The sequence below is a fragment of the Chionomys nivalis genome, chromosome 10, assembly GCF_950005125.1.
Source record: "Chionomys nivalis chromosome 10, mChiNiv1.1, whole genome shotgun sequence".
Taxonomy (NCBI): Eukaryota; Metazoa; Chordata; class Mammalia; order Rodentia; family Cricetidae; genus Chionomys; species Chionomys nivalis.
In genome coordinates, this window is record NC_080095.1 from 67,708,199 (window position 1) to 67,720,709 (window position 12,511).

A 12,511-nucleotide genomic window follows, 5' to 3' on the forward strand; every position below is an offset into this window, starting at 1 on the left:
CAGAGAGCAGCCACCTGAACAATGAACTATGGTCAAGTCCTGGAGTTCCAATAAAGCCCTGGAGATGGAGGCCTGGGCAATCCTCTTGGCTTGGCAATACTGCGTGGTACTGCCATACGTCACTGCTGAGAGAAAACCGTGACATTCTGCATTCGGTAACTTACCAGACTAGTCTATGCAGTTCTGCCCTTGGGTGATTTTAATATGTATCCTTTCTCCTGTTAATAAACTGTGGACCGAATATAAACAGCTTTCAATGGGTTCAGTGAGGCCTTCTAGCAAATTCTTGACCCTAAAGGAAGCCCTGAGCTTGCAGTGTCAGAGAACAGACCGTCTTGTGGGTACCATGCCCTCTAATTCATTCTTCCATCTAAACTTGTCACAGCAGTTCTTCTTCCCGAATCAACTTACTCACAGGACATGGTGAACTGAAAAGAACCCAATGACTGAACTGGCCGAAAATGTCACTCAATAGGAAGTAATTGCTTTGAACTGTTAATGGATACCAGCTTCCATAAATCCCTGGAAGCACTAGACATGCTTTGGTGTAGGAGTTCCTTCTGTTTATGTGTTGCTTTCATTGGTTGAATAAAGAAACTGCCTTGGCCTTTTGATAGGGCAGAACTTAGGTAGGCGGAGAAGACAGAACTGAATACTGGGAAGAAGGGCAGGGTGAGAGACGTCGTGGATCTTCTGCCTGAGACAGATGCTGGTTAGAATCTTGTCAGTATGTCACAGTCACATGGCGATACACAGATTAATAGAAATGGGTTAAATTAAGATGTAAGAATTAGCCAATAAGAAACTAGAGCTAATAGGCCAAGCAGTATTTTAATTAATACAATTTCTGTGTGTTTATTTTGGGTGTAAGCTAGCCGGGCGGCCGGGACAAACAAAGGTACACTCTCCTCCTGCAACAATGGTTAGTTTTGTTGTCAACCTGTTGAATCTAGAATCACTGAGGAGACAGTCTGTCAAGTACTACCTAGAGAGGGGAGCCTCTAGCTGTGTCTGTGACGGGCTATCTAGGTTAGGATTATTGACTGCAGCTGGAACCATCCCATGGACTTAGGGTCTTGGATGGAATGAGAAGAAAGTGAGCTGTGAACTAGAATTCATTGCTTTCTAGTCTGACTGCAGCTACAACGTGACCAGCTACCGCGACTTCCCCACTACAACCATCTGTTTTGTCACACTGGGAGCTATGCGTTCCCACCGTGACTGACTATACCGTCATACTGGGGGCCATGCCTTTCCCACCATGACTGACTGTACCATCACAATGGGAAGCAAAATAAACCACTTCTTGCTGAAATTGACTGTGTCACAGCAAGATAAAAAGTAATTCAGAAATCTCAGTAATTAAGGAAAAAACACAGTTTTAATCTTGATGAAACCACTGTCCACGGGTATCGACCACTGGACTTCCCCTCTGAATGATGTTTTCCTAGGTAACCGAGAAATTCAGTATGTCTGTGTGCTATGCAATCAAATCCTAACAGTGAACGAGGTAAAAAAAAAAATTAATTCAGTCTTGTGAGTTTATTTTTAATTTATGATAACTATGTATTTATGGAGTATAGTATGATATTCTGTCACATTTTATAATTAAATCAAGCTAGCAAACATAACTTTCACTGTATATACTCTTTTTTGATGGCAAGAACATTTAAAATCTAATCTTCTAGCTATTACATTAATAAATGAATTATATTACTACAGTTATTGAAATAATAAAATATTTATCAACTTTCTAGTGTCAAACAAAACAGAAGAGACTTTATAATTTGCTTCTATATAAAAGCATCTCCCAAATAATATATTATCTGTATTAACAAAAATGCAATTGACAAAGACTGAAGCTGGAGTATTTAAATAATGAATATCAGAGAGAAGAGATTTACAAAGATATTTTCTCAGAATTGTCCTCTAGATTATGACACACAGGGTGAGAGAGACGGTTCTGCAGGAAAAGCACTTGGAGCATCTGACAGCCTGAGTCACAGCTGCAGCGTTCACACCGAGGGAGAGGGGCCAACTGCAGCAGCCTGTTCTCTGGCCTCTGCACAGTGCACAATCAATGCACATTCACACACAGAAAGACAAAATTTTTAGACTATTAAGTGTAAAACAAATGTCATCCAGTCTATGAAAAGAAAACTCAACCATTTTAATGTCATTTGTGGTCTAGATATTATGCAAATAAATGTTTTTACTCTTTTAAGGGAAAATTTAGAACTTTTAAAACTTGAGGTGTTTATTTTAGTTGAAAGCCCAGAGAACTGGTCAGGTGCACTCTGGCGCGCTGCCATGTTTATCTAGTGTACCTTCCTTTGCCTCAGTTTATCTAGTGTACCTCCCTTGCCTCAGTTTCCTTGGCTTCAAAATCAGAGCAGTACTATTAGTATTTTGTGGGTTAAAAGTCCAAGTGGATCAAAGACCTCAACATAAAGCCAGCCACACTGAACCTTATAGAAAAGAAAGTGGGAAGTACACTTGAACGCATTGGCACAGGAGACCACCTCCTAAATATAACCCCAGTAGCACAGACACTAAGAAAAACAATTAATAAACGGGGCCTCCTGAAACTGAAAAGCTTCTGTAAAGCAAAGGACATGGTCAACAAGACAAAACAACAGCCAAGAGAATGGGAAAAGATCTTCACCAACCCCACATCAGACAGAGGACTGATCTCCAAAATACACAAAGAACTCAATAAACTGGTCATGGAAAGAACAAATAATCCAATAAAAAAAGGGGGGTTGCAGACCTAAACAGAGAACTCTCAACAGAGGAATCTAAAATGGCTGAAAGACACTTAAGGAAATGCTCAACATCCTTATCCATTAGAGAAATGCAAATCAAAATAACTCTGAGATTCCATCTTACACCTGTAAGAATGGCCAAGATCAAAAACACTGATGACAACTTATGCTGGAGAGGATGTGGAGTAAAGGGAACACTTCTGCATTGCTGGTGGGAGTGCAAACCGGTACAGCTGCTTTGGAAATAAATATGGAAAAAAAAATCTCAAAAAATTAGGAAACAACCTACCTCAAGACCCAGTGAATACCATTTTGGGGTATATACCCAAAGGATGCTCAATCGTACAACAAGGACATGTGCTCAGCTATGTTCATAGCAGCTTTGTTTGTCATAGCCAGAACTTGGAAACAACCTAAATGCCCCTTGACCGAAGAATGGATAAGGAAGATGTGGCACACAATGGAGTAATACACAGCAGGGGGAAAAATAATGACAGCTTGAAAATAGATGGATCTAGAAAACATCTTATTGAGTGAGGTAACCCAGACCCAGAAAGACAAATATCATATGTATTCACTCATAAGTGGCTTTTACACATAAAGCAAAGAAAAACCAGCCTATAATTCACAATCCCAGAGAAACTAGATAACAAATAGGGCCCTAAAAGAGACATATATGGATCTAGTCTACATGGGAAGTAGAAAAAGACAAGATCTCCTGAGTAAATTGGGAGCATGAGAATTATGGGACAGGGTTGAAAGGGAGGGGGAGGAAGGGAGAGGAATGGAGAGATATACCTCAATAAAAAACAATAAAAAAGGAAAAAATAAAATAAGATCTTAAAAAGAGAATTTGGGGGATTAAAAGAAATATTATACATAAACAGAATAAGGTTTGTTAAGCAGAAAATACTTATCAATAAGCAGAAAGTTTTAAAGTATAGCATTATCTTGGACTAGTACATTAATTTAATCTGTTTAGTCGATGTTGTCTACATTCAGGTAACACTCGAGACTCTGACTCTATTAATACAGGAAATATAAAGAGCTAACATTGGTTCACATGGCCACATAGCTAAACACACAGGCACACAAGAGAAACAATAATAGTGAAAAAAAGATTTCAAAATGTCCATTTGTCATTTATTGTCAGATGATTTATAAATACCAACAACATTATGTAAGCAACCACCTATCGTCTATGAATGACAGTTATTACTTTCAACTGTGAACAACCACACATTAACAGTGCTTTGAGCAGGTAAGAGAAGGTTGACAGCAAACAGATCTTTGGGGCCCATGTTTCATAACTTTTCTCTTTTACAGCAATATTCCCCAAATCTAACAAACTGGAGGAATGTGTAATGCAGTAAACAAAGTTGTCTTAAAAGTAATGCTGACGATCTTTCAACTGACTGACAGCAGGAGAATCTGCTTTAGGGAAAATTATCTATCTGGCTGCCTTTGAGTATGTGATAAAGGGAAAATAACATTGGTGGTATGAAATGTACACAAAGTGAGTCTCAACGTAAAGAAGTAACAAGAGAAAGAAAATTGCAGTAACACCCTGCATGCCTTCCGATCATCAGGGGCTAAAACTGGAGATCAGTAACAACGGAAACAACAGGAAGTTTACAAACCCATGGCACCTGGACAACTCACTAGGAAATGTAAAATTGGGCAAGAGGGAAATTAAAGACTTTCTAGAATTGAATGAAAATGAATACACAGCATTCTCAAATTTAGGGGGCACAAAGAAGGATGTTCTACGAGCTAAATGCCTACATGAAAACACTGGCGCAATCTCACGCTAGGAACTTAACCGCACACCTGAAAGCTCTAAACAAAAAGAAGGAATCGAGCCCAAATGGAGATGACAGGAAATAATCAAATTTGGGGATGATATCAATAAAATAGAAACAAACAAACAAAAATACAAAGAATCAATGAATCAAAGAGTTGGTTCTTTGAGAAACTTAGTAAGATTGACAAGCACTATCCAAATTAACTAAAAGGTGAAGAGACAATATCCAAATTCATAAAGTAGAGGTAAAAAGGGTAACAGAACAACAGACATTGAGGAAATCCAGAGAATCATAAGGACACAGTTTAGAAACCTATACTCCACCAAATTGGAAAATCTAAAAGAAATTGATAATTTCCTCAATAGGTACCACTTACCTAAGTTAAATCAATATCAAATAAGCAATCTAAACAGACCTGTAATCCCTAGTTAAATAGAAGCAGTCCACTGAAAGTCTCCCAGCCAAAACAAAGCACAGAATTCTACCAAACTTTCAAAAAAGAGTGAATGCCAATATTCCTCAAATTATGCCACAAAATAGAAACAAAAGGAACGTTGCCTAATTCATTTTATGAGGCCACAGTTACCCTGATATGATACCCAAACCACACAAAGACTCAACAAAGAACGAGAATTACAGGCCAATTTCCCTTATGATTATAGATGTAAAAATACTCAATAAAATACTTGTAAACCAAATCCAAGAGCATATCAAAAAAGATCTTCCACCATGATCAAGTAGGCTTCATCCCAGAAATGCAGGAACGAGGCAATATATGAAAATCAATCATTGTAATCCACTATAAAAACAAACTGAAAGAAAAAATTCACATGATCATCTCATTGGATACAGAAAAGGCCTTTGACAAAATCCAGTACTCCTTCATGATAAAAGTCCTGGAGAGATTGGGGATACATGAGACATACTTCAACATAATAAAGTGAACATAAAGCCAACATCAACGTAAATGGAGAAAAACCCAGAGAGAGCCCACTAAAACCAGGAACGAGACAAGGTTGTCTACCTCTCCACAGCCACTCGACATAGTACTTGACGTCTGAGCCAGAACAATGAGACACCTGAAGGAGACCAAGGTGACATAAATTGGAAAGGAAGAAGTCGAAGTGTGCTGGGCAAGGCAGAGGGAGCAAGCCAGTCAGGAGCCTTTCTCACGGTCTCTACTTCAGTTCCTGCCTCCAGGTTCCTGGATTCCCTTGACAATGGACTGTGATGTGAAAGACTAAGACAAATGGATCACCCTCCCTCAGACTCTCCAAGCAACAGGAACCAAGCGGCAAGCAATAAAGATCAAAGCGTATGTCTGTCAGCATTTAAATAATCACTAGAAAAAGATGCTGTTCTCATCATAGCTAAAAGCCATGGGCTTAGAATAAACTCACTACTTTATGCAGCATGCAGAGAGAAAAAACGCTAAAATTAAAAGAAAATGCTAACAGTGACCCCGAGATGACGGCGGGACTCTAGCAATCGAGTCTAATTTCAGAAACACTAAACGTGGAGATCAGTGTGTCTGCCAACTAGAAAAGAGCAGTCCCTGTCCTATGACGGCCCCAATCGTCACGGTCTGCTCAAACTCCATGTGGTCTGAGGAATGCCAGCAGCCTTGAGACATCTGACTCTAGTCTCTGATCCCTCATCTGTACCTAGAAACAAGGTAAGCCCTTGCCTGTCCACCAGGGACCCCATCTCCAGCAAGTAATCTTGCATGACCTTCACGAGGGCTTCTCCATTACCACTGCGGTGGACAAACAATGGCCCCTGCTGCACAGACTCAGTTCAACCCATTCCCAGCTGTTCTTCAACATCTGTACCCAGAAAAGGGTGACGGGAAAACTGAGGCCGTCTTCTGGACATATCCACGGGGGAGATGGACTATTAGAAAGGTTTCACAATGAGTCTCTTTTTAGGTTGATTCATTTCAAAGGGAAATTATTTTAGCCTTACCGTTTTCTGCTGCTAATGAGTTATCTACTCCTTTTACCCTGCTTCGATCAGGATATTCCACGGTGTGGTAGTTTCTAACACTTTGTTTTACACTAATTTTAACTATTGGATTTCATTAAATGAGAGTCTGCCATTTTTATCATTTTTCTTTAAAAAAAAAAGCAGATCTGCTACCCACTGACATTAGAGCTACAGCTACAGCCAACACTAGCATGCAACGGCATCCATGAGCTCTGTCATTACTTTGCACTGGTACATAGACAGAACGAACAAGGAAAGGTTTGCCGAGATGAAACCACAATAGTAACTGATTTCCCTGTATTTTGTTGCTGTTTTGTCTCTGCATTCAGACCGGGTACTAGAACACACTGTTTATTTTCCTCTAATCCCCCTTGCCCAATGGGGAAGCAAACCTACACCTTGAGATCAAAGGCTGGGAAGGCCTACCGACAGCTCAGAAGATATTTGCCACTGGAATTATACCCAAGACAAGCGAACACTTTAGGCTGGGAAATATAGGAAAGAGCCAGGGTAAGAAACATAATATGGCAGTGAAGAGTTCTGCAGCAGAATCCTGGGTGACAAGGTGAGACAGTCAACCTTGCCACAGAAGTCAGCGCGAGGAAACAGCCACTGACGCCGAGTGTGAGAACAGAAGGTGACATTAGTTTTTCTGTGCAGGATGGCCCCAGATGTGCCTCTCAGAAGACCTATGACCTAGGAAAACATCACGGCCAACAAGAGTAAGGTACCCTCATCTCTAAAGGAGCCCACGGTGGGACGGGTGTGAGGCCAGGTGACACAGAGCAGCAGGACCTGACTCAGCCCTAGGTGATCAGAATGACAGCAGGGGGCCTCCTCTGAGCCAGGGGCTCCCTTTGTCCCCATCTGATTACTCTGCTTGTTTCTGTCACTTCCTTGCTAAAAATGGCCCATCTAAAACGTCAGCTCAGTAAGGAGTTTTACTAGATAAAGAGGGTCTCTATCCTGCCCTGATGGGGCCAGAGGACAGATATAGATTGGTGAAGGAATGGCAGGCAATCTGCTCTAGTGGTAAAGCAATTTGGCAGAAATGACTTGGAAACAGTTGACGCCAGTCTGAAACCTGCAGTAGCTTGTGGTCCTAGAATTTAGCTCAGCAACACGCAACTGTGCAGAACAGCATTCAGAACTACAAACAAGCCCTGTCATCACTGTGATCTGAAGGCTCTCATGGAAGTCATCTCCGATAATTAACAGGGGAGGAGATCATAGCAATCAATAGTCAGAGCTGCTCTAACTCCTCTGACAGCTTGTTCTTCGGAAGCCGACCGCAGGGTTCCTTCTCTGACCCGGAACCTAAATAAGACTACAGCATCTTTATCCTAGAGCGATCCCACCAGCCAGGGGGTCAGCACTATATGACACCTTGTTCTCTAAGTTCCAACCTTACACATTTTATAGTCTTTTTCTAACCTATACTTCAGTAAGAAAAGGAAACTCAAAACTAGGCTCAGTCCAACTGACTCTTTAGCCTTAGATTATTTCTCAAAGAAATCTAATAGAGTGACTGAGCTAGCTGATCTAGAAACCACGCTCTACGTTTTTAAAATCTTCTTTCAAGTACAACTTTTACGTACCTGAAAGACCACTCTCTGTCCAAATGAATCAGTATTCTTAATTCTTTTTGTTTTTTTTTTTTCTGTTTTAGGTTAAATGTCATATGACATACGTAAAAACATGTTTTTGTCTTTCTTCTGCTTCCTTGCCCACACCCGTCACCCCAAGTTGACCCTTATGGCTTCTCCCAACCCAATCTCTCCTTTTTTGTTTTCTACCTAAAGAGTTACGGTTCTGCCAGAATAGCGTGTGGGTGCCAGCCACTGAGTGGGACACCTGGACTTTAACCAGCTCTAACAAGCACTATTGAAGACGCCTGTGAGATGCCTGGGCACACTCCCGGTGTCTCTGGGTGATAAACCATGTCTGTTACTTCCATAGCCCAGCTGGTAGAGGGATGGACTGTAGAGTTCTTAATTCTAATGCTGCACAGAGACCCACAGAATGACTTTTAAATACGAAGAGTACCTAATAAAGTAAAAAGCACAAGGAGGAATGAATACGGTCAGACACCCCAGACTGGTCATGAGGACACCCAATGACTTCACAGTGAACACATCCTCAGAGAACCCGTCCCTGCACCGTCCCTGCAAGGCAATACATTTTCCGGGACTTAGATATAGTCAACTTAATTCTCTTAAAATATCATTTAATATTGTATCTCTTTGTCTAGCTGTCCAAGAACCTTTGAAACTACAGAATAACAAAATGTTTTATATCACTTAAATGTCAAAAGGAGAAAAATGGATATTTTTCTGACAAAGTGGCTGCCTATGAATGCCTACAAAGAACGTCATATGTTACAATGTTTCCTTACCTCCACATATCGGGACAGTCACTGATTTCCACAGTTACCACTACTCTCCAATCGGAAGATTTTAGGATCTGACATGGTTAAATGCAAATATTTACAACTACTAACCTTAAGGTGAACTCCAATCGGCGCCTGCATGTGCTCTTCGGGATAATCCCAGCTCCGATAAAGACAACAGTTTGCATCTACTGGATAGTGCATGTGTTTGCTATGTAGACTTTATAGGGAAACAGTGCTGGTAATAAAGTTTTATAACTTTTTATTTCCACAACACATTAGTCATTACCTAATAAACTTCTATTGTAGCAAACATTAAATACAGAAAAGAACTCAGATGTTAATTATCCTATTAAACACTGAGAAAAACACTCCTAGCAGAGCTTCTTGTATAATCGCTTGCCGTTTGAAAAACTATGTATCGAACTCCTTTGGCTCTTCCCATGAGAGGTACTTAGGGGAGTTCAAACATTTTCTTTTTTCATTTTATACAGGATTAAGCAGAGTTTGGCCCAACTCAAAGGAAAGATTCTTTAGGAAGCTGAGGGCTGAGAACATTCCTTACTCAAAAGTGAAATTCTATTGTCAGGGAAATCACTAATGCTGACTATCAAAGGGAAATGTCTCATTCCTATGGCAGGATCAGCTAAAGTGAACCTCTTCTCCTGTTGCTAGGAAACCGCCACTCATTACATGCCATTAGCAGCACCCTAGAGAAGAAAACTGGCATGTGTTCCACATTTGGGATACTAGGGATTGAACGAAAACCACTGAAATTGCTGCCAAAATCCCTGGGCTCTGAGTCTCTGCTGCATCGCAGCAGGCATCCCCACCACCCGCCTTTGAAGTTTTCCCTGCTCAACTTCCTTCTCTAATGACTAAAATTATTTTTCCAATATCCTACATTTCCAAACTCAAAGGTTCTAAGAAATGTTAACAGAGAAATTAAAAAGCAGTTGTTATTCATTTCATGAAAGACACTAGATATTTCTGCATTTAATGATTAAGATCAAAACAGAACACAAAAACATTATTTCAAATATGGGGAGAACAAAAAGAAACACAGAGTAATAAATTCTGTACTGAAATGACATTCCAGCATTTATCTGCCTGGTTTCTACCTCTGTTTTTATATCCTGACACACTTTTCTGCAGTGCTTCACAGATACACTCCCAAACATACACAATATTCATTCACCAGTCTTCTTCCTTCCTTTCAACAGATGAGGTTCCAAATAGAAATGGTGAAACTATACAGATACGGTACTAGAAACTGGCAAGTTGAAACCAAGAGACTTCCAGTTCTGCCACTTCTGTGCTCTGATTACCATCCCCCAGAAGCTACTGTAAGCTGGTTAAGTGTCTGGCAGGCCTCCTCCACTAAGTTAGGATGAGGTTGGCAGGGCTCCATCCCATGGGACTTCTTCCCACCTCCCATTCGCTCAGGGCATTGTGGTGACTCCTGGCTGCCTCGGAGCTCAATAACCAGCCCTTGGGGTAACTTAGAATTTGTTCTCAGGGGATTCTGCCTTGCTGAAATGGTTTGCCCGGCTTCCCCCAGCCTCTTCCTTGTTCCCTTCTTCTTTTTTTTTTTTTTTTTTTTGGATTTTTCGAGACAGGGTTTCTCCGTAGTTTTTTGGTTCCTGTCCTGGAGCTAGCTCTTGTAGACCAGGCTGGCCTCGAACTCACAGAGATCCGCCTGCCTCTGCCTCCTGAGTGCTGGGATTAAAGGCGTGCGCCACCACCGCCCGGCCTGTTGTTCCCTTCTTAACAGGATCATTTACTATTATGGCTGCGAGATTTAGAAGAAAAATTACAGAAAACTCCACCAAGTTTAAAAATCAGATTTTTTAAAGCATGGATGTTGGGAGCTGTGGACCCCCAGACCCTGAATTTCCTGTAAACAACTTGTTTTCTATGCTTGGTGCTGCTCTGAGCACAGACAGGGGAGTGGTTTCTGGTAGCTGCAGCAGAAGGATCCGGGAGCTGGGGCGTGGCCAGAGCACTGTATAAGCTGCCCCTGAACACAATAAAGTGGACATTCTTGGCATTCTTCTATCAAGGATGACCGTGTCCCCGTGTCTCTGTCTGTTTGTGTGCGTGTATTTTTAAGTCTCCAGCCTAGTTCCCGGCTCGCATACCGTCCCATAGTGCAGGCACAACACATGGACAGGCCCTAAGTACCCATGCGTCACTAGTACTCAGACCTAGCTGGATATCCCACAGTCTGTTCCTGCTCCACTGTGTAGCCTTGATCCTTGACTCCTTTCTCGCTGTTGTAGATCTGACGTTCCTCACAAACCCCACTTCCAAAATTGTACTTACTTCTCTTATATTCTGAAAAGCAGCCTCTGCACACAGCTAACCCGCCTGGCACTTCTCGCACCATCCCTCCTCACAGGAGATTCTCAAGTATCTGATCCCAGCATTTCTGCCTCAGCTCTGGATTCCTCCTGACATGTCCTGCAGAACACAGGACTTCACTTCCCTGATTCTTTCCTCTGTTGACTGGATCCCCTACTTGACTTCCCGTACTGCGACGTCTAATCCTACATCCAGCGATGGTTTGTCCATGTGGTCTACAGGCTTTACAGACTGGCCACCGAGAGCCAAAGCTCTGATGGTTAGCATCCCATGGGCCTTGGCCGCTACACTGGGATCCTGTCACCCATCTCTTTATCTTCACTTCTTCCTCTGGAAGACATTACGAAGCATCTCCTCAGCACTACTGGCAAATTCCAGAACATGGTTAGAGTCACCTGGAATAATATATTTAGAAATGCTAACTCCATGGCCCTACCTTTACCCATGAAATGTTGATGTTCATGTGGAGAAAATGGAGGAGGGGCAGCTCTCCATACAGATTTGAAACACCGACACCCGTGACTAGTGCCGTGCAGTAAACCCAGTCCTTTCCCTTCTAGAGGGAAGATTAAGGCAAGGCTGACTTATTTAAGGCTATTTTTACCTCATCTGCCCTTTTGCCATTGCAGGTTTGAACTTAGACCTAAAATGGTTCACCTGTCTCTCTTCTAATCCCACTCCCTTTTGCCTCTTTCACAGTTTTTTTTTCATTAATCCTCTCATTTTTGATGACTTTCACTTTCTTGGAAAAGGTCTGCTTGGGAGGAGATGTCACACTTTGTAGTTCAATCTATTTCCCAATTCCCTCTCTGTGCTCTAACTTAGTAAACATAATGTATCCCCACCTCCACTGTCTTGCTTTAAATGTATTCTTAAACACCTATAATTTGCCCTTTTTCTGCCAAAGTTTCAAAATGGCAGCATTATATGTCAGCTGCCTCCTTTCCCATCTCACCCCTTGTTCTCACTGGACTATGCCATTTTTAAAGCTCTGCAAACCAGAGAGTCCCAAACTCACAAACTAAGCTCAAGTGTCAATACACGGGTCACACACCCAGTGTGTGATTCAACTGGCATGAGGTAGAACCTGAAATCCAAGTTCTTAAAGGAGTACTCAAAGATTCTCTTATGTAAAAATGCGGAGAACCACTGATTCAAATAATCCAACAATCCACTAATAGTAAAATGTGTTATTTATTATG

General features: G+C 41.5%; 1 protein-coding gene across 3 annotated transcripts in view; it reads right to left on the bottom strand.

Annotated features, from left to right (window-relative positions):
* Nubpl (NUBP iron-sulfur cluster assembly factor, mitochondrial) overlaps positions 1-12,511 on the bottom strand; it is a 162,645-nt gene that overhangs the window by 80,833 nt on the left and 69,301 nt on the right. The gene's annotated exons all lie outside the window — the stretch shown is intronic.